At 39.9% G+C, this 26,978-nt stretch overlaps 1 protein-coding gene and 1 long non-coding RNA gene across 3 annotated transcripts in view; one reads left to right on the top strand and one right to left on the bottom strand.

The window, feature by feature from the left end:
• lsamp (limbic system associated membrane protein) overlaps positions 1–26,978 on the bottom strand; it is a 606,975-nt gene that overhangs the window by 471,444 nt on the left and 108,553 nt on the right. The gene's annotated exons all lie outside the window — the stretch shown is intronic.
• LOC100556576 (uncharacterized) lies at positions 5,611–25,195 on the top strand. The gene is made up of 3 exons (XR_010004937.1): positions 5,611–5,806; positions 18,734–18,839; positions 24,394–25,195. It is a non-coding gene; the product is annotated as an uncharacterized LOC100556576 (long non-coding RNA).

Below are 26,978 nucleotides of genomic sequence, written 5' to 3'. Positions count from 1 at the left end.
ATGGGGATTTTAGGTCCAATTTCACGTAGTCCAGGGTTCAAACAATTATAACTTTCAAGGGGAATAGCTGCTATAGAAGTAAACTTAGAATTGTATCATTAATTGTGATTTTTAATCAACAGCATGTAAGGACACTGAATTTTGAGCAGCAGCTGCAAGCTCTTTGAAAATATTTACTATGGCATATTGAAGAAGACTATTATTGCTCAAAATGACTATTTGGGTCAATTCTCTCAGCTGTTTCTTGTAAAAGTGTGATTGCTTCCCTATAGAATTAAAATTCTCTTTTGTTCTTGACTACATTAATTGTGAAAGAGGAGGTGTTATGGGCATGCTTTCTCATTAGTCAAAATGAGGCAGCCATCTCAGATGGTAGACATGAGGCATCTTGAACGAGGAACAAGTAGTTATTCAGATGGTTTGTTATTGTTGTAGTTTTAGTACCAGAGATAGAAGTATTTTTAGAATTTTCTCTGTCACAAACCATAGTGACTTCTCCTAGCTTTTGGCTACTGTGTACTTTGATTTACGTGAGGGATGGGCAGGTATTCTTTGCTGAAGGCCAGAGGGAAGGCATTTGATATTCCAAGCATCTCCATCACTGCTGGTGCAGAAACTATCAACCTTAGATAGCAAGATGATAAAGCACATGAGGATAGATGGTTCAACATTACAAACTGGATAGAACTGATGGGAAGCTGATGGATTTTATTTGAAGACTCCTTGAGAAGGCCCACTGGTACCAGGCCAATTCCACCAACTTGAACTTCAATGGGACTTACTTCCAGAAATAAGGGAGTTCACTAATTACTACTAAATTGCAGAATACCTGATAAAAAGATGTAACTTTTGGTGTCTCATGTTAAAAAATAAAAGGTTATCCTTTTATCTCTGATTGCTGTTGTCCCCAAAATTTGAGACTGAACCTGTTCCCAACCCCATATGAAGAATACACAGACAAGCTAACCCGTTTAATCCAACTGGTTTTAATGGAAGACATTTCAGCACAATCTGCTTTCTTGAGAAAAGAGATGGTTTGAAAGAAAATTATTTTGGGGATACCACAAAAATATTTAAAAGCACTTTAATTCTACAATGGGCTGCACGGTACAACCAAATTTATGTACTTCTATCAATAAGAATAAAGAGAGAGCTAACTGAAAATCACAGTGGGTTTTTGATAGCATTTTCTTTAAAAACCGCAATGGATGTTTTTCTTTCTTTCATGACTTTCAAATGTGCATACACTTCCGATGTTTTAAAAAATGATTCATAAAAACTGATAACCCAAAATGTTTGATTTCCAGAAGGATGAAAATGTACCAGTACTGACAAGTCTTGCTTTCATTTGTCAAAACTTGCCTTTCTTTTTTTATATATAAAATTGAAAGATTTTTTATCAGGATGGAAAATCTTTCATAATTTTTTATTTGGAAAAATGATTGTTTGAAAAAGGAAAACTCTTTCCATTAGAAAACTTTTGATAGACTCATTGTAGATGTGGCTCTGTAGGTAGCAATATACTTTCAATGAAGCAATATATTTAGAAGGGAGCTAGAGATGATAATCAATCTAGAGGTTGGTTTATCAGATGAAAATGCTCGTCTTCGGTGCATTTATGGGAGATAGGCCTACTTAGTATTTTTCTCATATTTTCCCTCTTCTCATGAATCAGAGTAAACATCCCAGTGTACTGCGTTAAAAACTAAGCAAAAGGTATAGAGATTACACAAAGCCTCAGACCTCTATGCATTTACCTGAAAGTAAAATGGGAGCAAGAATAATTGATCTTAGACTGTGTCTACACTGGGCAGGTTAGTCCAGTGTATATGTTGGAACTTGGCTTCTCCCTGGACTTTGCCTCAAATAGGGCAAAGTCAGATTAAAACCAAAAAAATCCTGATATAGTTGATGGAAGTTGCTGTGTTCAGTGAAGCCTGCCAGTGGTCCATTTGCAGTGAATCTGAGGGTTTTTGGCCCTTGTTGACAATCACTTAGCAGAACTCATAAGCAGGTTGAAATTTAAAGAGTTCCAATACACTTTGGATTAACTTGAAGTTTTCACTTTGCTTTGGCTACATTCTAGACTGTTCAAAAGGCACTGATGACTCCAGGTTACATCACTGATGACACTTATTAATCTTTCTCTGTGTATGTATGCATATGATTATAGCATATTAGATTCAATTTTGCATGTTTCAATATTTTCACTATTGTGCTTAAGTTAAAGACAAAAACAGATGAAAATAAAGACTTTGATATTAAAGATTGCCACGGTTAAGCACTATTGCAGCCCAATAAAACTAAAACTTGTTTAACATCAGTGAAAAAATGGTTATTTAGATAAATGGAGACAAGTATTTCACAATAGAAGTTCAAAGGTAGCAATGCTGGTACATTAGGAAATAAAATTAAGGCAGCAGCATAATCATGTCTTATTAAGCACAACAAGAAGTTCATTTGTCTTTGACAGAGAACTTTCCAAGATCCTGAAACAAATAATATCCAAAATGAAAGTATAGGCCTAATCTGGATGCACATATACCATACCTATCAATTAAGGAGAGCATGTTATTTCTTTAAAAAAAAGTCTGCAGTTTTGCACAAAATAAGTAGGCTGAATCTTCTGTATATGTTTATCTACACCCACTCCAAATAATTGCTTGCCAATTGGGGATGGAAAGGAATTGACATGGATAAGTAGACTTAAACATGATACAGGGAATTGGTGAATCTGGCATGGGGCTGCCATCTTCTATAATCATCCCATTTCAAAAATAACCTTTAGGTATGCCCTCTGAGAAGCAGAATTCCCCTTTGCTTCAAATGAAGCATGAATAATTACTGACCAATACAGGCAAGGAATAAGTCTTCCTGGCAGATGAAGATAAATGCCTCCCTGCATGTCCTCTGAAGATAATAAACACTTGGCATTGCCTTTGGACGCTATCAGTGGAATTCTATCCACTTTCCTCCACCAGTTACAGTTTGAAGCAGCATTTGTGGATGTTTTATGTATCATCCTTTCTACCTCTTCCCGAGAAAACATGCAAAATGTAAAATCTAAAATGGTAGCACCTAGATGTAAACTTACTTATCATCATCCTAACAGTTTTCACTGAGTAATCTGTTCAATAAGTAGTAGGGGCAAATGCTCAGAAGATGCTAATGACTGTAGGTCTCAGACAAGTTGAGCATGTTTGGTTTTCAGTGGGAGATAGAAAAATATACAACTGCGCCAAATGAGAGAGCTCATGCTTCTTCCTAAAATGCTACATGGAAACCATACTACCTGAACATTAGGAAGAACTTCCTCACAGTGAGGGCTGTTCGGCAGTGGAACTCTCTCCCCCGGACTGTGGTGGAGGCTCCTTCTTTGGAGGCTTTTAAACAGAGGCTGGATGGCCATCTGTCGGGGGTGCTATGAATGCGATTTCCTGCTTCTTGGCAGGGGGTTGGACTGGATGGCCCATGAGGTCTCTTGCAACTCTACTATTCTATGATTCTATGATTCTACTAAGCTAAAGTAAAGACAAACTAAGTTAAAGGTTTAGATAGTAAAAACCATTAATGGTGAAACTGAAGAGAGATGACTATAAACTCAGTGGTTAACTTTTGCTGTCAACATGTTTTCAGTCAACCTTACCATAATGATTCCACATTTTCTCCAAGTAATCCAAGGCAAAGCACTTAGTACTTTTTATTACTGGAGCAATGTGTGATGAAATAGGTTAAGATGAGAGATAGTCATTGGCCCAAGGTCATTCAGTGACCTTCCAATTTTTTGAGGGTGGTGATTTGAATCTATATATTCTGGTTGTACTGTAACACACACCACACCAGTTATCTACTTATCTACCTGATTATGATGCAACTACTGTTGATAGGTCTCTGTCCATTCTGTTGTCTTTGAAGCAAAGAGAGAAAATAAAATTCCTTCTCATCAGGAGCATTCAGCCTGTAGAATTTTTGATATGGAAAGAGCCACTTGTTACCTTTCAGGGCCAAGGATATTTTTATTTGCTCTGGTTTTTATATGAACATTTTCTTCTAAAAACTATAATTATTTATTAATATATTTCAGCTTGCATTTTGTAAATAGCCTTGAAAGTTTCACTGAAAGATAGTGGATAAGTAGAAAGACAGACAAACATAAAATCAATAACGTAAATTAAAAATATAAATACTGGCAAGTTCTTTTCCAAGATGTCCACTTTATCCTTGAATAACATATGCAGCTAACAAACATGAAACAGCAACATGCAAAATTATGTCTCTGTGTGCCACTATGTTTGCAAAGCAGTATCACTGAGGACATACATCTTTGTGAACCCTCCTACAATCAATCAGAGACATGATTTGCAGCACTTGTTCAATGTGCTTTGTGCAAATCCTATTTATATCAGTGTGGCTCTAACAGGACAGGTTCTTGTGGAATGTGTCAAGTAAATTTGAAGAGAATGTTTGCATAAAAAGGGCTTTGGGAAGCTGAAAAATACAAGCATTTGGATAAAAGTCTTGGCTGTACAAAATGTCTGATTAGGCAGCACACAACAATAGAAACACTGCCATGGGATTTATATGTCCATTCTACCCACAAGGTTGAATTCTGAATTGCAGTGGTGTGTCCAGAACCCCTTTTCAGCAATATGAAGAGCAAGCACTACAATCCAAGATCACCCAAGGAATAATTTGTGTGTCTGAAATCAAAGTAAGGTGACAAATGAATTTAACACAGAATTCACAGAATTCTAACACAAGAGGGAAAATAATAACAGATAACAGGAAATGAATCAGGAATGCTGGATAAACCTGGTAACGGAAATGTTATTTACATGGATGAGCTTATAGAACTGGTGGGTAAAACTTCGTGACACTCATGGATCAGTGACTAAGTTATTTCCAGAGGATTTTCTCAAGTCACAAATAAGTAAGGTTTTTATAGTAAATAACCTTACAGACTACTACAAGATAACGATCTTATTATATAATAGAAAGAAATTTAGCAAAGAAAGTGATAAAATCTCCACCTCAGATAATGTACCCTGATCACCTCTAAAAAAGTAGAAGAACCAGTTTGATTTATTTTGAGTTTGCCTATGATTTCTAAGCATGTATCTCATGCAACCACTATCAAACTCCTTTGGTGTCACTATTAATACTAGCAGCTTTTAGCAATGGCAAGTATGGACGTCATGGATCCATGACCCAAATTAAACACAGTCTACCACAGAATGATGGCCCTGAGAACCCAGACTGTGTTTTCCTCAAGAGCTCCTTGCTGGGAGCTCCTCTGTGTTGTACTGATTGTGGAAACAATCTTTACTTGAAGCAAATATACTTTAACATTCCCTGAAAGTTGCAGGTATGCTTAGGAATATCAATGAGAAATATAGTCAAGCATCCATTAAGCTATCATTCTCCTGGGACAAAATGACCTATTGATCTCAGGGTTAAAAAAAGACAAAAAAGACTTTAGTGTGTTCCTAATAATAGCTCAAAGAGATGGGTTATTTCTCCCCCAACATTCAGAGGGGGAGGGACAACAAGGCTACCATAATCAAACCAGTGAAAGCTTTAAATAGATTTTGAAGTGGTCTTGTGTAGGAAATCAATGCAGTGAGGTTAAGGTGCTGGACAAAGGTACTTAAACTAAAGGCTCCACAAACTGTGGATCTAATTTAATTATCTAGTAATTAACACATTGGGATCACTAAGAAGACATAGAACAAGGGGACCTCTCTTTTTTCAACAAAATGTGCGGCATTCAAAAGCCCAAGTGGATTTTTCAAGCTGCTCTTTTGAGGTAAGCAATGATAGCACTCAGGAAGGAGCAAAGTTGTTTAATGCATAATAGGAAAGGAAGCTTACAATATTTCTTAAAAGACTTTGAAACAATGAGATAAATATGTATTTGTTCTTAATGTTGATGTCTTTACATGCAAATAGCATCCATGAAGGGAGAATGGCACTATTTATCTGGATCACAGCAGTTAACCTTTTCCCTACCCCTGGGGTCCTGACAAAAACATTTATTTAAAGCTGGGTAGTTGCAATTACACTCATTTCTGCCAGCAGGTACTCTATAGGCAAGTGGTTGGCCAGTGTGTGAACAGAATGTTGGATTAGAAATACCTGTAGGTGAACACAGTATTGCCCATTTTATGTTCTTATACAGTCTTCATTGTAAACAAAATCCTACATTGACATCAACCTGAATAGCAGCTTCAGAGAAACAATATTTGTCAGGACTTCAGAAGAATAAAGGATAAGAATTGTCTTAGATGGAATTGTACTCCCCTGAAAGAGTAGGCGTATTGTATGGGAATACTGCTAGATCTTCCTTTGTTGCTGGAGGCCTAGGTAAATATCATGACCAAGAGTGCTTGGTGTCAGCTTTGACTAGTCTATTAGTCATGTCTTTTCCTAGAAAGAGAACCCAGGCACAGTAGTTCATGTACTGGTAACTTCCTGATTAAACTAGAGCAAAGTATTCCACATGGATCTTTAGGTAACTAGACTGTAGATGAAAATTTCACTTAGAAATTATATAGCAGTCTTTTCACTGTTCTGAATTCAAGGTGCCTCTGATGATATTTAAAGCTCTACACATGCCTTTCTAAGGACTGAAATCTGCTAGGAGCACCATCCTTAATGCTGTATTAAGTTGTGGAAGAAGATCCATTTTGCTATGGCATGCACAGGTAAAATGCCACACCTTAGAGGCTTCATCACTGATTTCATTCTGACGTCAAGTTAAAGGCATAGTTCATTATTAAAACATTTGGGGCCTAATTGATGTCAACCAATTCTTCACATGTATATAATTCCAATTCTTGAACTGTTTTAATAGGGTTTTAACTGTTTTGTCTTAATTTGCCAAATTGTAGAATAGATTTGTCATCTGTTGATTTTTATACTGTTTAACTTGTTTAGATAGTTAAATTGAGTTTATAGTCCTTCTCCCTGGTATCCTATGATACAGAACAGGATATAAATATTTTAATAAATAAAACGAATAATAAATATCATGGAAACCACTGGAATCTTAATAATAATCACATCTGGGGTTGTTGTATGTCTTTCGGGCTGTGTGGCCATGTTCCAGAAGTATTCTCTCCTGACGTTTCGCCCACATCTATGGCAGGCATCCTCAGAGGTTGTGAGGTATGGATAAACTAAGTAAGGAAAGGAAAGAAAATATATCTGTGTAGAGTCCAAGGTGTGGCAAGAGTTCTTTGTCACTGGGAGCCAGCATTAATGTTTCAGTTAATCACCCTAATTAGCATTGGAAATGTTTTGTCCCTAACTCAACCAGAGAAATCAGCCATAGCAGAGCATTTGATGAACCAGCCTGGACACAGGATACTATTTGAGAACACAAAAATGCTTGACCATTCTAACAACTATCATGTCAGACTACACAGAGAAGCCATTGAAATCCACAAGCATGTGGACAACTTCAACAGAAAGGAAGAAACCATGAAAATGAACAAAATCTGGCTACCAGTATTACAAAACTCCAAAATCAAAAGAGTAGATGGGAACCAACACAGTGAGGACTTGACTGAACAAAGGATGCCCCCAGACAAGGGAGAAAACATTTCCAATGCTAATTAGGGTGATTAACTGAAACATTAATGCTGCCTCCCAGTGACAAAGAACACTTGCCACACCTTGGACTCTACACAGATATATTTTCTTTCCTTTCCTTACTTAGTTTATCCATACCTCACAACCTCTGAGGATGCCTGCCATAGATGTGGGCGAAACGTCAGGAGAGAATACTTCTGGAACACGGCCACACAGCCCGAAAGACATACAACAACCCTGTGATCCCGGCCATGAAAGCCTTCGACAACACAATAATCACATCTGTTTGTATTGCATATACATTAAATTCAAAGACACATACAGTGATACCCTGCGTTAAGAATTTAATTCATTCCATGACTGAGCTCTTAACTCAAATAGCTCTGACCTCAAAGTTAATTTTCCCATGCATTTGAAATGCTATTAATCCATTCTGGCCCTCTGAACTCTTCCCCTCATTTTTGTTACATGTTTTTAAATAAGAAAATGTACTCTATAAATAACAAACAATGCATAAATGTACATTCAAATGGAACAATAAAAAAGAAATATCAACTTTATAATGGGAGACACACAAAGTTGTGGCAAGGAAGCACATTTGAGGCAACAAAATGTGTGTTGGCCATTCTAACAGCAAGGCAAAACCGGCACATTCACATGAAATAAAAAAGATCAATTTGAAAATGAACCTGAAGTTCCTCAAAGCAGACAAGAGTAAAGCAGACAGCACCCTCCCAAAGCAGACAAGAGCATGAGGCACAGAGGCTGCTCCCTTGAAGCCCTAAAGCCCTGTACTCTCGCTCTAGTGCTAGTGCTCCTTCTGGTGCTAGTGCCTAACTCAAAATGCTGCTCATATGTCAAAGCAAAACCCAGGCTAAGCAATGGCTCTTAATACAAAATGCTGTTGAGTTGCTTTTAAGTCAACTCCTAGCACAGCACCACACATACGATGTCATAGGCATCACTGAAACCTGGTGGGATGACTCCCATCACTGGAATTTAACCATTGAGGGCTATAACCTCTTTCACAGAAATAGAACAAAGGGGAGAGGAGGGGGAGTAGCTTTATATGTCAAAAACAGTTACGTTGCAGAAGAAATGCAAGACTGTAATCTGGGAAACCAGCTTGAAAGCATCTGGATAAGAATCAAGGGAACCGGGACTCAAAAAGATCTTGTCGTGGGTGTCTACTACAGACCTCCGAGTCAGGATGAAGGACTTGATGAAGCCTTCTGTCAACAGCTGACCAAACAGGCACAAAGAAGAGATATAGTAGTCATGGGCGATTTCAATTATCCCGATATCTGCTGGAAAACAAACTCAGCCAAGAGTACAAAGTCCAACAAATTCCTCACTTGCCTTGCAGATAATTTTATGGTCCAGAAGGTAGAAGAGGCAACAAGGGGATCAGCAACTCTTGATCTAATCTTAACAAATGTGGAAGACCTGATCAATACAGTTGAAGTGGTTGGATCCTTAGGGGCAAGTGACCATGTGCTCCTGCAGTTTGCAATACAAAGGAATGCTGAAACTAAGACAAGTCAAACACGCATTCTGGACTTTAAGAGAGCTGACTTCCAAAAAATGAAGGAATTACTGAGCGGCATTCCATGGACGCCGATATTAAAAAACAAGGGAGTTAAGGATGGATGGGAGTTTTTCAAAAGTGAAATACTCAAGGCGCAAATGCAAACAGTGCCAACAAAGAAGAAAAATAAGACAAGTGCAAAGAAGCCAGAATGGATGTCCAAAGAACTTCTAACTGAGCTAAAGCTCAAAAGTGACATGCACAAGAAGTGGAAAAGGGGAGAAATCACCAAAGAAGAATTCAAACGTATAGCCAACACCTGTAGGGAAAAGGTTCGCAAGGCTAGAGCGCAAAATGAGCTCAGGCTTGCCAGGGACATAAAAAACAACAAAAAAGGCTTTTTTGCTTATGTTGGTAGAAAAAGGAAGAAAAAGGAGGCGATAGGGCCATTGCAAGGAGAAAATGGGGTGATGGCGACAGGGGACAGGGAAAAGGCAGAACTACTTAATGCCTTCTTTGCCTCGGTCTTCTCAGAAAAAGAAAGCCATCTTCAACCTCAGCAACACGGAATGGACGAAGGATTGGGGGAAATCCAACCCCAAATAGGGAAACAAGTTGTCCAGGAACACTTGGCCTCTCTAAACGAATTCAAGTCCCCAGGGCCAGATCAGCTACACCCAAGAGTACTGAAGGAACTAGCGGAAGTTATTTCAGAACCACTGGCAATTATCTTTGAGAGTTCTTGGAGAACGGGAGAAGTCCCAGCAGATTGGAGGAGGGCGAATGTGGTCCCTATCTTCAAGAAGGGAAAAAAGAACAACCCAAACAATTACCGTCCGGTCAGCCTCACATCAATACCAGGCAAAATTCTCGAAAAGATCATTAAGGAAGTGGTCTGCGAACACTTAGAAACAAATGCGGTCATTGCTAATAGTCAACACGGATTTACCAAAAACAAGTCATGCCAGACTAATCTGATCTCTTTTTTCGATAGAGTTACGAGTTGGGTCGATACAGGGAATGCTGTGGATGTAGCGTACCTGGATTTCAGTAAGGCCTTCGACAAAGTCCCCCACGACCTTCTGGCAAACAAACTAGTAAAATGTGGGCTAGACAAAACTACGGTTAGGTGGATCTGTAATTGGCTAAGCGAACGAACCCAAAGGGTGCTCACCAATGCGTCGTCTTCATCATGGAAAGAAGTGACAAGTGGAGTGCCGCAGGGCTCCGTCCTGGGCCCGGTTCTGTTCAACATCTTTATTAACGACTTAGACGAAGGGTTAGAAGGCACGATCATCAAGTTTGCAGACGACACAAAACTGGGAGGGATAGCTAACACTCCAGAAGACAGGAGCAGAATTCAAAACGATCTTGACAGACTAGAGAGATGGGCCGAAACTAACAAAATGAAGTTCAACAGGGACAAATGCAAGATACTTCACTTCGGCAGAAAAAATGGAAATCAAAGATACAGAATGGGGGACGCCTGGCTTGACAGCAGTGTGTGCGAAAAACACCTTGGAGTCCTTGTGGACAACAAGTTAAACATGAGCCAACAATGTGATGCGGCTGCTAAAAAAGCCAATGGGATTCTGGCCTGCATCAATAGGGGAATAGCGTCTAGATCCAGGGAAGTTATGCTCCCCCTCTATTCTGCCTTGGTCAGACCACACCTGGAATACTGTGTCCAATTTTGGGCACCACAGTTGAAGGGAGATGTTGACAAGCTGGAAAGCGTCCAGAGGAGGGCGACTAAAATGATTAAGGGTCTGGAGAACAAGCCCTATGAGGAGCGGCTTAAAGAGCTGGGCATGTTTAGCCTGCAGAAGAGAAGGCTGAGAGGAGACATGATAGCCATGTACAAATATGTGAAGGGAAGTCATAGGGAAGAGGGAGCAAGCTTGTTTTCTGCTGCCCTGCAGACTAGGACACGGAACAATGGCTTCAAACTACAGGAAAGGAGATTCCACCTGAACATCAGGAAGAACTTCCTCACTGTGAGAGCTGTTCGACAGTGGAACTCTCTCCCCGGGGCTGTGGTGGAGGCTCCTTCCTTGGAGGCTTTTAAGCAGAGGCTGGATGGCCATCTGTCGGGGGTGCTTTGAATGCGATTTCCTGCTTCTTAGCAGGGGGTTGGACTAGATGGCCCATGTGGTCTCTTCCAACTCTACTATTCTATGATTCTATGATTCTATGATTCAAGGTTCCACTTATTATGCCAGTTTTGCTTCTTCTTTATTGATATTAGTGATGTGGCACTGTCATGCCAGGACATAATATCCTGTCAGTGGTCTGGTAGGCTAGTCTAGTGAATTAGACAAGTTCACATATTTATTGTACACAATTTTCAAAGTGTGTACACAATTTACTAGTGTTCTTGGATGTGTGAAACTAAATTACTGGTCATTTGATCAGTTGTTAGCTCTCATACTGGGCAGTTAGCTAGCAATGGGAGATAAGAAGGGAACCCAAGTGTCATATGATTGTGCTTTTCCTAAAATGCAATTTTGTAACTTCATCCTAAGGATATACAGTTTCAAAAATACTGTTATCACAATTTTTCCAGTCCTTTCACAGAATTAAGGAGTTTCTCTGTAAAAATACTCTCTGGATTTTAACCCATGAATCTAAACAATAAAAAACAGTGACAGCTTTATTAAACACACTACATATTTAACAGCCTTGAACCAAATCAGTCCACTGGACCATGTACATCAGTGTCTACCTATGGCAAGCATCAGCTCTACAGTCTCCTTTTCAGTTGTTATGGTGAAATCCCACTAGATGCCAGGGATTTAACTTGGAATCATATTAGGTAAAATCTATTAGACAACAATTCTAAGTCCATACATAGTCTCTTCAAAGCAAAAGTTCATCTCCAAATATTATTTTCCTTGGTAATGGTCTGGCTGCCAGTTCACAAATCACACAGGTTTACAGAATATTGATAGGGATGTCAGTGCTCAACCTTCTGCTCATGTTTTTTGATGCAACCACACACTTCCATTGATCTTCAACAGACAGCACAAGGATGTGCGACTCCAGGGCACCTAACAAAGAATACAGCAGTTCAGCACACACGTCTCTCTGCAGGATGGACTTCAGGTGCTATATTAATCCCCAGGCCTTCCTGGGAAATGAAAGTCCTTGAATGAGGCATGAATGTTACTGGCAAAGTTCCCATTACTGTAAAGCAGCCTTCCAAAAGCTATTCCACTCTCTCATGTATGCATGTCTCAGCTCACTTTCCACATCTTACTAAGGTCACTACACCATAATTAAATAATGCCTTTGCATTTCAGAATATGCTCAGATCTAAAAATAGTGCTACTGTTTCATTATGAGACAGTGGACAATGCAAAATCAAACTGAATAGAACTGAGCTAGTGTGGTTAGAAACAGCCTTGCTGTCCACAAAGGAGTGTATTACTCTATTACCCATCCTCTTTCTTTTATCCTATCGTATTTCTAGGACTGAACCATTAAGGTAATGTTCTAATTGGTCCAACTTCCATTGTACCTCACAGCAGGCCTGCACAACTTGTGGCCCTCCACGTGTTTGGGCCTCCAACTCTGAGAAGCCCTAGCCAGCTTGTCCAATGGTCAGGAATTCTGGGAACCGAAGTCCAAAATACCTGTAGGGCCACAGGCCTGCCTTACAGTGTTCACACAACCTGACTATATATCCCAGCCATAAGTCAGAGTTTTATTATCAAGTCAGAAATCAGTGGATTCAAACAACCCCAATGTTGTCTATCTGACCAAGCCATAGTTTTCATATAGGTTTTTTCTGTTTCAATCTAGATCTTTCCAGAGGAAGATAAGCATATATCAGTTAGAGCAGTGGTTCTCAACCTGGGGTCCCTAGATGTTTTTGGCCTTCAACTCCCAGAAATCCTAACAGCTGGTAAACTGGCTGGGATTTCTGGACGTTGGAGACCAAAGACATCTGGGGACCCCAGGTTGAGAACCACTGAGTTAAAGGAACCATTAGATTTATTTTTATTTATTTTATTTATTTATTTTTCAAACTTATATGCCGCCACTCCCCTAGGGCTCGGAGCGGCTTACAAGAACCGGCTAAAATCAACAATTTAAAAAACATTTTAAAAACATCATTTAAAAAAATCTTTAAAACATCCTAAAAGCACCTTTTAAAACATCAGCAACAGAACTCAAAAGCCTGCCGAAACAGGTGTGTCTTACATGCCCTGCGGAAGGCCAACAAGCCCCCAAGGCACGAACTTCAGGTGGCAAGGTGTTCCACAGAGATGGCGCCACTACTGAAAAGGCTCTGCGTCTAGTTGCAGTTAGACGCAAGGTCTTAAAACTGGGGACTTCCAGCAGGTCTTGGTCCTCAGAACGGAGGGATCTCTGGGGTTTGTAAGGGGTGAGGTGGTCCCTCAGGTACATCGGCCCTGGACCATGTAAGGCCTTGAAGGTAAGCACCATCACTTTGAAAGTGATCCGGTGCTCAATTGGTAACCAGTGCAGCTGCCGTAAGATTGGTGTTATGTGGCATCTTATGGGGACTCCCGCAAGGAGCCGGGCAGCTGCATTTTGCACCAATTTGAGCTTCCGGATCACCGACACAGGAAGGCCAATGTAAAGGGCATTACAGTAATCCAGTCTCGAGATGACTGTAGCCTGGATCACTGTAGCCAGGTTGTCCCTAGATAGATAGGGGGCTAGCTGTCTAGCCTGCCGAAGATGAAAAAAGGCAGTTTTGGTAACGGCGGAGACCTGGGCCTGCATCGTCAGTGAAGGGTCCAAGAGGACTCCCAGACTCTTTACTAGTGAAGACGGGCGTAGCACTTCACCATCCAGGGTTGGCAACTGGATATCCCCACTGCCCGGTCGGCCCAGCCATAGGAACTCCGTCTTTGCTGGATTCACCCTCAAACTACTGGAACGCAACCATCCAATAATGGCCTCGAGGCACTGGTGAAAACTGTCGGGTACAGACTCCGGTTGGCCTTCCATCTTTAACACAAGCTGAGTGTCGTCAGCATATTGATAACACTCGAGCCCGAAATCTCGGACCAGCTGAGCAAGTGGTTGCATATAGATGTTAAACAACAGAGGGGAGAGAATGGCCCCCTGAGGAACCCCACAATGTAGAGGGGACCTCTCAGAGACCAGGCCCCCCCTCTCCACTCGCTGTCCACGGTTGTGAAGAAAGGAGGCCAGCCAATTTAAAGCTGTCCCCCTAACTCCAGCAACGGCAAGGCGGTGGGTCAGAAGATTGTGATCGACTGTGTCAAATGCTGCTGTGAGATCCAATAACACAAGCAACACCGACCCGCCCCGGTCAAGCTGGCATCGGAGTTGATCTGTGATGGAAACCAATACAGTCTCTGTCCCATGCCCCGCACGGAAGCCAGACTGGAAAGGATCCAGTCCGGCTGTGTCGTCTAGGAACTGCTGCAGCTGCACCGCTACTGCCCTCTCAATCACCTTGCCCTTATTGTTTTAAGGTAATATTCAAGACAGATTAGAATAATTTTGATGAATCAAAAATTGGAGCTTCCAGAGACATTAAGAAAGATTTGGTAAATGACATATCTTATGCCGACTGCATGTGGAAGGAAGGCATAAGATATTGTCAAGAAGCAGACTTCAGGACTGGATAGCTCCAAACCTTAAATCTTAAGCATGGAGTTTTCTGAACAACCTTGGATCAGGCAAGGTCTGTCAACCTAACCTACTTCATAAGGGGTTTGTCCCTTTTTAGAATGAAAACTATGGTGAAGAAACATGTTTTTAGAGGTAACAAGTATATAGGGACAGCAAGTCCACTGATTATTTTGCTATTGTACCTCCTGTAGCTGCTCAAAGTTATACAGTACCAAACTTATGAAAAGAGAGTGTCCAGCTCTGGGAAAAATCCCATTCAATGCAGGTAAACTGTGGGATCACAAGTAAAACCAAGAGTCAATTCAAAGTCCATGAAGTAACCCTGTATGTTCCGCACAATAAATGAAGTATATAAATAATAAACATAGTTTCTTACAAGTGTTTCTGAGACAAGGAGAATCTTCCTGCATATTCTTGTATTTAATTATTGTCTCTCTTGTTTCCAAGAAGTTCTGCATGGCTTTACAATAAAATTACAAGGCAGACTGAGGTGACAATGGTTGCTGTTCAGTGTCTCAAGGCTAACTTCAGTTTATGACACCCCTATGATAGGGTTGTTGTGGCAAGATTTATTTAGAGAAGATTTATTTTTGCTTTTCTCTCAGGCCCCTTCCACACAGCTGAATAAAATCCCACATTATCTGCTTTGAACTGGAATATATGGTAGTGTGGACTCAAGATAACCCAGTCCACAGCAGATATTCTGGGATTTCTGCCTTGATATTCTGGGTTAAATGTCTGTGGAAAGGACCTCAGCCAGTGGGTTTTCTTTATTGAGTTAGGATTCATATAGTCAAGGGTCTCTAAGGCCCCTTCCACACAGCTGTATAAAATCAGCATTGAACTGGATTACTTGGCAGTGTGGACTCAGATAACTCAGTTCAAAGCAGATATTCTGGATTATCTGCCTGGATATTCTGGATTATATGGCTGTGTAAGAGGGCCCTAAGATTCCTAGCTCAACATTTGAACCAGTTCACCATACTGGCTTCCTCAACTCTTTACAAATTCTTTCGTGTCTTTGTCCTTCTTTTCAATGAGGTTCTAGAGTTTAGGCCCAAGTAATATTTGCCTATTTGGTTCCCCTTTCCCCTGAATTGTCTAAGTGGAATTCTTGTCAGGACCCTGTTTATTGGCTTGTCCTATCACTTTTGTGTTGTTCATCCAATTATTAGCCATTGCACCCTTCAGCCCATTTAAATTCTTCACATCTTTGCAAACAGCAAAAAGCAAAGGTAAGTGCATAGGTGTCAGTGCAAATGGAAAAGAGATGATCAGTTTATAATTCTGTACCTTGCAGAAGAGCTTTGTGGAGTGCTAGTAGTAGAGGATCTTCAGAGCCAAATGTGAATAATAGGCTCAGTCAAACTATATGAATCCAGCATTCCACATAGGGCAACACAAACAGTTGTTCTACTTATAACTGTGACCAGTAGCCACAGATGTTGCTGAACTGCAGCTTGTATTACTGTCACCAATGGATAAACAAATGAAGGCAGATGGGACTTTTGAGTTGGAACATTGTGCAGATTCATTATAGAGTGGCAACATTTCTGCAAATTCCGGCAGTTTCATATGTAGCTTTCATAGGACACCATGTACTCCCTGTCCATTCCCAGAGTCAGAAAGAGGTGGTATAGGTATGGAAATTTGAATTGCTTTATGTATGGAAACATAAACCATTTCAAAAAAATATAACCAGTAACCCCAAATCCTGAATGGTTATATATTAGGCTAGGAGTCAGGTCAACACTTGACAGAAATGGCTTACTTTTATTTTTTTGTATGATATGCTGTGTCCTCGATCCTTTAAAATTATTCTTCTTATCAATTTTCCATATTATAGTGAGGTAGTATCAATATTACAGATGTAGCTGCAAAGACAATCCAGTTAAACTTATAAATTTCACAGATGAATACTGGGAAATCAGTGTGTTGCCAAAATGGAAAAAAGTTAATGAAGAAGAACACACAAACTAAGAGAGGCTGAAGCAATGTGCTTTTGCCTGAGTCTACTGGGAAAGCAAGACTCCAACCCTTCATTCCCCCCTCCCCAGTGCTTAGTTAATGGAGTGCAAACTACTTTTGCACTTTCAGCTCGCAATGAAGCAATGGAAGTATGTTGGAAACAATGACAGAAAATAGTAAGGAAAGGAAACTGGGACATTTAAAAAAATTGAAAAGATGGGACAACAGAGAATTATCCAAGACTGCCCCTGCCAAATCAAGTCAGGAAGATATGTAAATGTAGCTACAAGAGCAAGAACAAATTATATGTCCGTCCAAAGGAATATATTACGTTTCACTTGAGGTTATTAAGCAAAATTAATTTCTGAAGGGATACCATATAGTTTCAAAATTAATATGTACGAAATATCTAGCCTTATGGATTTTAAAAGTCAGTTTCCGATTATGCCCCAATGTCCTCAATATTTTAGAAGCCTAATTTTCTAATGAAAGAAATGCAACAGAAAAGCTAGCATATTGCAGAAATGTTGCAACCACTTCTCAAGCGAATGTTGAAGCCTGACAGCCCAAGAAAATGACCCACTTCTTGCCGACTCAGACAGAAAGGCTCCGCTTAGGCCCTAGGAAAGTGTCTCTAATAAGGCAATTCGTTAGCTATGTCGGCTGGGTCCCTCTCAGCTATCCTTCATTCCTTCTCTCCCTCCCTCAAGCTAGTCATTAATGCGGCAAGAACAGAAGAAAATGAAGCCGTTGGGCTTGCTATGTATTACTGAGCTCTGCACAGTGAATGTAAGACCATTATTTAGACACCCAAGTCCCCAGTGTGTTTTGATCACACCAGTCCAGCAGATGGAAAGGAAGAGTAGCTAATGGGTTTGGATACTTAGAATATGTGTGCATCCTGAAACTTCTCTTTCTTTCCTCCTCCTCCTCTCAATCCCTCTATCACACACACATATATAAACACTTACTTCTAGGAACTGATTTGCCACTCAGGATGTTCCTGCATATGGCCATAAACATGTTTATTACCAACATTATCTCTTTGTCTGGTTACACCCTTTCCTAGAAAAGAGCTATATTTGCTTGCTCTTATAACTTGTTGATCTGAGTATTATACAGTACTGTAGTGCTACTCTGGTCCCTGGCCAGAGTTGATCCCTGAGTCATTTGCTGCTGATCTGTGCAGTTTCCTTAAAAGGAAAAATAACAGCAACAACACTACTACCACCACCAAGAATTGTAGTCAATGGGCACAAATATGTCATCGGTCTCTGGAACACTGGAAATAAATAACTGACAGTTGCATGCATCAGACTGCCTGAAGAGCACAGGAGACTGTCCCTAAAAACATTCTGGACAGAATGCAGTGGCATTTCTTATTATAAGAAGAGTACCGTGGCTATTAGTTTCAGAAAGTGTGAAATGAGAAGTGGGCAAGCCTGGGTAGAGTCAGTCAGTCACAGAAAACGGAATGGGGTGGGGGTATGGGAAACTAACTTTTTTAAAAAATCTAAGAGATATCTGTAAAAGAGTTAAGTCAGGCCAGTCGGAGACATGGCAAAATAGAAATGAACCTTGAGCGAGATAGAAAGAATGGAATGGAGGCTATTTGAATAGAGGTGTGGGGAGCAGAGAATGTGGGAAAAATAGTGTTACCTTGTTTGTTGAGAGTTCAGAAAGTTTGATACTGTTATGGTGTACTTTGTATGAGACAAGCACAATAGTACAATACAGGTTATAAATAGAGGATGATGACTATCCTCTGATAGCTCTTGAAACAGAGTACTGTGGACTGTGAGAAGGATGCACACTGTCATATAAGCTACCTGCTTCTTTAACTTGGGAATGTCATTAAAGTTGAGGGGGGGGGGGACTTTAGCTCTCATAACAGCAGTGCTTGGTCTCTGTCTAGGGCAAGCAGACTAAGTCAGCATACAGTTCTCAAAGGTTTTTTGAATGCATCTCACAGTTGGAAGGCATTTGTTTCTTCTTTTGCATGAAAAGGCTGCAGAATCAACAGAAAACGGGACACAACTTCCCACAACTTCAAGACTTTCCTGGCTCCTCCCCTGGGATGAGGTGAGCCTGGAAGACGATGAACCTAGATCAGGTTAGTATGCTCAGACTCACCTAAGGAAATGTGATATTGGATTATTTGAAAGACTCTTTTCTTCCTCTTTGTAATACTGCCTGCATGTCATGGATCTTTCTCAGAAGGCCAGTATTGTGTTAGATTGGCATACAGAAATTATGGGACTTCTTGGTTCAATGTTCTGAAATTCCCTTCTTATTTTTGTGTAACAAACATCTTCTATGCAGATGTCTAGACAAATAATAAAGATTTCTCAGTTTAAATCTGCTTTCAACTGAATTGGCAATTGCCTTATGTGGACACAGCAGCTTGGCAAATGATTCTTTATGATTTCTGCTGAGACTCTTATGACTTGTATCTGCTTGTGTTCTTTAGTTTGTATGTTATTTGAAAAGTGGCAAGCAAGTACTTTTAAATGCATACTAATGAGATTACTATAAATATAAGAATATGATATTCATCTGTCACTCCCTATTTTCGAGCTGCAGGGAGAATGGATAAGAATTATTATTATTATTATTATTATTATTATTATTATTATTATTATTATTATTGGGCTGTTGTGTGTTTTCCGGGCACAATGGCCATGTTCCGGAAGTATTCCCTCTTGACGTTTTGCCCACATCTATGGCAGGCATCCTCAGAGGTGGTGAGGTATATATACCTCACCACCTCTGAGGATGCCTGCCATAGATGTGGGCGAAACATCAGGAGAGAATACTTCTGGAACATGGCCATACTGCCCGGAAAACACACAACAACCCTGTGATCCCAGCCATGAAAGCCTTTGCCAACACATTATTATTATTATTATTATTATTATTATTATTATTATTATTATTATTATTTCTATTTAAAACTCATGCTGATTGTTTCCACCTTTGCTTTTGGCTGCATGATTGGTTAATTTAGTCACATACTCTGCAGAATTACACACTCAGAATTTAAGCATTTGAGAGGCAGTTTCCAAGATTATAAGTCAAATAAAGTTGTGTGGCAACAATGCTCTAGGGAATCATTGAACCTGCTCTCATGAAGGATGGAAAAAAAATTTACCTCACATATCAATGTGAGCTAAGCCGAAAAAAGGGCAGACTGATAAATTCCCTTTTATCGGCTCTGCAAGTCTGTGGAAGTAGAGGATTTTTAAAGTCTGGCCATTCTCTTCAGTGTCAAACCCAAGGGCGACATTTGAAATTCTCTGGTGACAGGGAAAGACAGAGACAGAGAACTGTGGCCATGTGTTATCAACCCAGCGGACATGACTGAAGTAGGGAAGACAAAAGATCAAAATGCCAGTGGAGCTCCCTAAATAATTCAAAGAGAAACAAATGCTTCACAAACGTGTTTCAAAACAGTGCTAGGCATAAATATCTGTAATGGAACTCTAAGACCATCATCATTTTCTCTGCTCCAAAGTGCCAATGGCATTATCCTGACAGTAAGGTGGCATCTCTACACAGGAATTGGCACCCAAAAGCTGTTCCATTGTGCTCCTTGCAGCTCCATAACACCGGAACAGCCGGCCTTAATTCCAACTACAGAACAGGCAGCTGTTCTGTAGTTGGAATTAAGGCTGTCTCCCTCTGACACAAAGCAGAATAATAGAGATACACAGCTTCATGGTGAAATTTTATACAGAGTTATAGAGAGTGCCTGCATGAGATGTTTGTCCCCTTCATCCAATCTGTTCCTACTGTTTGCACCCATTATAGCTGGCTTATTTTACAGCTAAATTTCACATCTGAAATCTGCTTCGGGGGGCGGGGGGAGGGTCCACTCTGCTCTAGAAAGGCATATGGATTATATGCTGTTTTATTCATTAACCAGAGAATTGTAGATTACATTCCAATTATACATGTACAGTTTTGATCTCACAAATATATTATGTTTTCTCTGATGTACACAGTCATCACCTAGAATTTCCCCTTTTCTCATTTATTTTCTGTTATGTTATGTGAATATGCTTGATCTTTGCTAGCCTCAATAATATGCAGTCTGGTAGGAAATATTTCTTCCTTATATCAGTAAGAGAACTAAGGGCAGGGAAGGGCAACAGGGAAATAGTATTTATTTTAACCCCTCTGATAAGAAAAAGAAGACCTCTGTCCATCTGAAAGGTTTTGCTTCTCCTTCTTTCAGATGCAGTCAAGAACATCTTAAGGTCAGCCTGTAAATCATGTAAAATATCTTTATCTATTCAGGGCTATTTTGCACATTATTTCTCTTCTCAGACAGAGACAGACACAGAGAGAGATACATGCACACACTAAACACTTTTGAGATCATCAAATCCATGCAGCAGTATAGTTCAACACCTAGACTAAATGATATATGAGCAAAAGTGCCAAAAAGGCAAATGGTTACAGTACTAAAACTGCAGAACTCATACTTCTCACTTTGTTGTTATTGAATGGCCTTCTTGTAAAAGAAGAGGGCAAAGACCCCAGGGAAACAGCATATGTACCAAGTAGTATATGACCTTCATATTCTTGCATCTATTGATTCGTATCTATCATGGCCCGCAAGCACTTTCTGATATTCCATTCTGCTGACATACTATCACCTCTACTAAAACAATAAACACAAGAACACATGTTATTTGAATCAGATTTGAGGTTCAGTGGCTGGTTCATTTTAATAATGACCACCTCAGAGACTGAATACTTAGACAAGAGCTTTCTGAACTGTGTGTTGTGACACATTTGTGTGTCAGCTTTCAGTCTGTAGTGCAAATATAACAAGAAACTTTTGAGTCTATGTGAAATAAGTGAATGTAACAAGAACCTTCTGAGTCTCTGTGAAATAAGCAAGAAATTATATATATTTAAAAAGATAAATGAAAGATTTTGGTGGGATATGTTGTGTCCCCATACATTTCATTATTGTTTATATATGTGTCTGCCCTATGTGTCTGTATCGCTCATAAGGTGAAGCCCTCAGTGGCACAGTGGGTTAAACTGCTGTGCAGTTTCCCGGTTCGAATCCAGGAAAGCAGGGTGAGCTCCTGCTGTTAGCCCCAGTTTCTGCTAACCTAGCAGTTCAAAAACATGCAAATGTGAGTAAATCCGGCAGGAAGGTCACAGCACTCCATGCAGTCATGCTGGCCACATGACCTTGGAGGTGTCTACAGACAACGTCGGCTCTTCGGCTTAGAAATGGAGATGAGCACCAACTTCCAGAGTCAGACACAACTAGACTTAATGTCAGGGGAAATCCTTTACCTTTACTATCTTTTATAAGAAGTTGGTTTAACCCAGTGGTTCTCAACCTGGGGTCCCCAGATGCTTTTGGCCTACAACTCCTAAAAATCCCAGCCAGTTTACCAGCTGTTAGGATTTTTGGGAGTTGAAGACCGAAAACATCTGGGGACCCCAGGTTGAGAACCACTGGTTTGCTAGCAAAACTGAATGACTGTGTCAAGAAATAATGAATTTCTAGAAAATGTGTTACCAGCATGAAATGTTTGAAAAGTTCTGACTGAAACAGGCAAGAGTGGGTTTGCGCTCAAAACAGAAATTGTAGTATTCTTTTGCAACCCAAACTAGTTATAAAATTGTAATTGAAGCTCTTTCTGCCTACTAATCAACTCAGGCAGGAGTACACTGCTATCTTCCTTGTTATTTCACCACTGGGCTTCTATTCAACAACTTCTTACTTGGACATTGGTCACTTGACAAATGAGCCCATGGTGCACTTATTGTTTTCCTATTGTTCCTTGCACTACAAAATCAGAATGAAACATGCTTGTTTGAAAGGGTCCATCATGCATTTAGTTCCTCATGCAAAACACACTCCTTTCTTGAAGCGTTGCTAAAATTTACCCCAACCCCAGGAGGAAAACAACAACAACAACATTCTACTTGATCCTGCCAAAAATATAAGAGAAAATGAGAGACAGAAGGAAAGAAACAAAGTAAGGAAAAAAGTGAGAAAATTACTTGGCAGATTGCATTTTAGCTTCTGCCTGTAGATGTCCTTCCATATAAGGAAAGATAACATAGTGGTGTTAACCTACAATGATGCATGTTCACATCTGCTGAAGCAGCTTGAGGCCAACAACTTTTTAAAAAGGTTTCATGGCATAACTGTAAAAGTGCCAAAGCCTTGTTTTATATTTTGTTCCACCATCTTCTTTACAGAAGCAACATTTATCACGACAGCTATAGTATAATGAAATGAATACAGAGACCGTTTGTGAAATCACTTGTCATGTGCTAATGACAAAATAAACTGGCTTTTCAGTAGACTGGGATTTATGGATTTTTTCTTGAATTTACATTTGCTGTCAGGGTTTGTGTGCCTCCGCATCACCACAAAATGGGATATACCAGCTTTGGTATATATGTGATTCCCTCCAAAACTGTTGGAAGATAACCCCAATCTGAAATCAATAAGAATTAAACTCTGTAATATTTGTAGAATGATTGGTTTCTCACAAGTTGGTGCCACAGTGGGTTAAGATGGCCATACTCTCTTTCACTTTGCACCTTTAAATTTCTATTTACAGACAAAATGGTTTATATTTTGGTTGAGTGATTCGGTGAAAATCTTTTAAAAAATTCATAAGCAGATGCGCACAGCATTTTTTAGTTGGGTTTATTTGCTTTTCAGCATTTTGGAACTTAAACAGGGATACAGGTTCTCAAATGCTACACATAGAAAATCCCACAAGAGTTCTGATATATATTCACCAATAAAGGCACTTCCACATACTTATGTGCATGTATGCCTATCATTGAAAAAGATAAATAAGCCTTCCTACAACATCTGTGTCACTGGAGGACAAGACACCCAGGACTCTCATTCAAGTGACCTACTTTTACATTCTGTCCTTAGCTCAGATGGGGGGGGGGGGGACAGGACAGGAGGGATGTCAATACACTCTGTCAATAAACTCAAGCAAGAATCTCGGTTGCAATCATCTAACACAGTTTAATTTTTAATCCGGCAAAGCAGCAACAAGGACATGGGTGGCAGCGATCCGACAGCAGAGCAAATTGGCCAGGACAGAGTGGATTGATCTATCTAAGAGAAATGAAGACGCAGCAGAAACTCTATTTTATCAGTCGGGATGGCTTATTGCCTCCCTCACTTTCAGCCAAGAAAAACAGTAGAAAAACAACAGCAAGGACATTACTGCATTTCAGCAACTTATGATCATCTGAGTATTCACTATCTTGTTTACACTACAGGCAGATTCCTGCATACCTACAGGTTTGCAGGCTGAAATGTGCAATGGTTCAGCTGAAAAATGTTAAATCTTGAACTTAATGGTCTTACTTTTCTCGTACGGAAAATGGTAATATATATCAAAGCAAAAATAAAACAACAACTACTTGCAACCATGCATATGTCAGTCTTGTTGCCTTCTAGAAGATATGTTTGTCACTATCACTGTCATCTGCCCCTTTCTGAGTGGTCATTAGGAAGCCCCTTGACTTGAGTTCTGACTTCTGCCCCAAGGTCCAGCCCTAGGCACAGCATTAGAAATGACAGCACAGTAGAGGCAGTCAGCATTTGTTCAGAGTATATTTGTTCAATTTGTTATTCCTGCCTTTTGTTCTTTCAGAGCCAAGATTCACTTTGCCTTCACTTCACTACTTCCAATGAATCATAGAATCAGAGTTGGAAGAGACCTCATGGGACATCCAGTCCAACCCACTGCCAAGAAGCAGGAAAATCACATTCAAAGCACCCCTGAAAGATGGCCATCCACCCTCTGCTTAAAAGCCTCCAAAGACAGAGCCTCCACCACACTCCAGGGCAGAGAGTTCCACTGATGAACAGCTCTCACAGTGAGGAAGTTCTTCCTAATGTTCAGGTGGAATCCCCTTTCCTGTAGTTTGAAGCCATTGTTCCATGTCCTAGTTTCCAGAGCAGCAGAAAACAAGCTTGCTCCATCCTCCCTATGACTTCCCCTCACATATTTATACATGGCTATCATGTCTGCTCTCAGCCTTCTCTTCTGCTGGCTAAACATGCCCAGCTTTTTAAGCCGCTCCTCATAGGGCTTGTTCTCCAGACCCTTGATCATTTTAGTCGCCCTCCACCTTCCAGCTTGTCAACATCTCTTTTCAATTATGGTACACAGAATTGTACACAGTATTCCTGGTATGGTCTGATCAAGACAGAATAGAGGGGTAGCATGATTTCCCTTGATCTAGACACTATTCTCCTATTTATGCAGGCCAAAATTCCATTGGCTTTTTATGCCATCGCATCACATCGTTGGCTCATGTTTAACTTGTCCATGAGGACTTCAAGAACTTTTTCACATGTACTGTTGTCAAGCCAGGCACCCCACATTTTGTATCTTTGTATTTCATTTTTCTGCCTAAATGGCAGGAATTAAAAAGAAGAAAATGCTTCATCTTTGTGTCAAAATCTCATGGTCAATGTGGTATAAGATACTGAATTGAGAGTGCAGACATGAAGAATTCTGTATCTGAAAAGTTCATCCTAAATCTGAGTCTCAATTCTGGGTGACAGATGGAATATAAATAAATATAATCACTATTACTATCCATGATCACACATGGAGTAAATGTAAGGAGAGGCTTATAGATAATTGATAATGACATACCTAATTCCTGATATTCCTTATTTTTGAAGGAATAATTCAAAGGAATATGAAGGGCAGCCTGCAGTTATATTCATCATGGAATTTCCTTCCTTTGGAACAAAGTATCCCATCTCATAAGAAGTGATGAGTTAGTTCTTCCTATAATTCATCATGAGCAATTAGTGAAAATTCTGTTTTTTGTTTACCTTAGAATAATTCTAAATTGACAACAGTCTAATACTGAGGAAGAAGAACACAGGAACTTCTACCAAAGTTAAAATTGTACACATACACCACATATTAAGGTCTCAAAATTAAAGGTGATTTTTGGAGATTCCATTATTCCCTCCATGTTAAGTTGCAAATATTAAGGACCCTGCTTTTATTCATTTGGACAGGTATAAAAACAACAGCTTTCTGTTCCAATACACATGTTAATTAACTTACTAATGCTAGGATGACTCTGTTACTGTTACAAATTACTGCTGTTGTGAATGGTCACAGTGCATATGTTAATGTACATTCAAAGCTTTATATAATTTAAGTTTTTAAGGCTGGGTTTTTCATCCATCCCATTCCCTTACCCTCAGGTTCTGCCCTTCCCAGTTGCTTTCCAATTCTGTAAATCACATATGTCTAATTCCAATCCCTATGGATCTCAGAGGGTTCATCATGAGAGATTATTGAAAATGTTTCTGCAAAAGACATCTGGGGAGAAAACCAAGTGTGGAAACATGCTTTGTTTTATTAAAGAAAACATGCAGTCTAGAGTGATTATTTCATTTTTTTAGGAAGAAAAAACACAAGAGGTTACAATACCTTGCAGAACTCTGGGGAACCACAAACAATGCTTCTGTGGGCTGCATGAAGGCCACATGATTAACACCCTTTTACCATGTGGTGGAATTTGACACCATCCAATGAAGAAATTTAGAAAGGAAAATCAGCTACTGTTTCTTATGAATCTTTGAATTCTTGTCTTAATTTGTCACAATTATGCATTATAGTATTATGTTAACAAAATTATAAATGGTGCATTCTGAATTAGAACAGAACAACATTTTCCTCAAGCTTGGTAATTCATGAAAGCATTGGCAGATGTAAATGATCACTTAGTTTGGTGTAAACACGGCATATCTGTGTGGATGCTTACACGTGAAGTCCTGGAACTGGTTCAAGGCCTGGATGGTCTTTATATGTACAGCCCTAGGCACACCATTAGAAACGACAGCACAGAAAAGACAGTCAGAATTTGTTCAGAGTATAGGGCCATGGTTATAATTCCACCATTCGGCTGCTGTGTTTCTCATAAGCCATCCTCTATCCTTGTCTAAATCCAGCCTTACTCTTTCTGCAGTCCTTGCAGCCTTGAATTGGTTCCAGGATCTGCAGAGGAATAGCCCCAAATGTGTGTTGCTGCAGATGTTCACAGCATGCATCCTCTAAACATTTCACTGTCAAGCTATCTTCAAACTGCATTAAGTGGTCAGTGTAGATGTGCCATAAGTGTTCAACTGGCAGGCTGAAATGATTTAACCCAGGAAGTCATTACTGCCACTGCTTTGACAGAAGTCATGATCCAATACTAGGAT

This window comes from Anolis carolinensis, chromosome 3, assembly GCF_035594765.1.
Source record: "Anolis carolinensis isolate JA03-04 chromosome 3, rAnoCar3.1.pri, whole genome shotgun sequence".
Classification (NCBI taxonomy): Eukaryota; Metazoa; Chordata; class Lepidosauria; order Squamata; family Dactyloidae; genus Anolis; species Anolis carolinensis.
The sequence above is the reverse complement of the archived record's forward strand: the minus strand, read 5'-3'. Positions and strand labels throughout refer to the sequence as shown.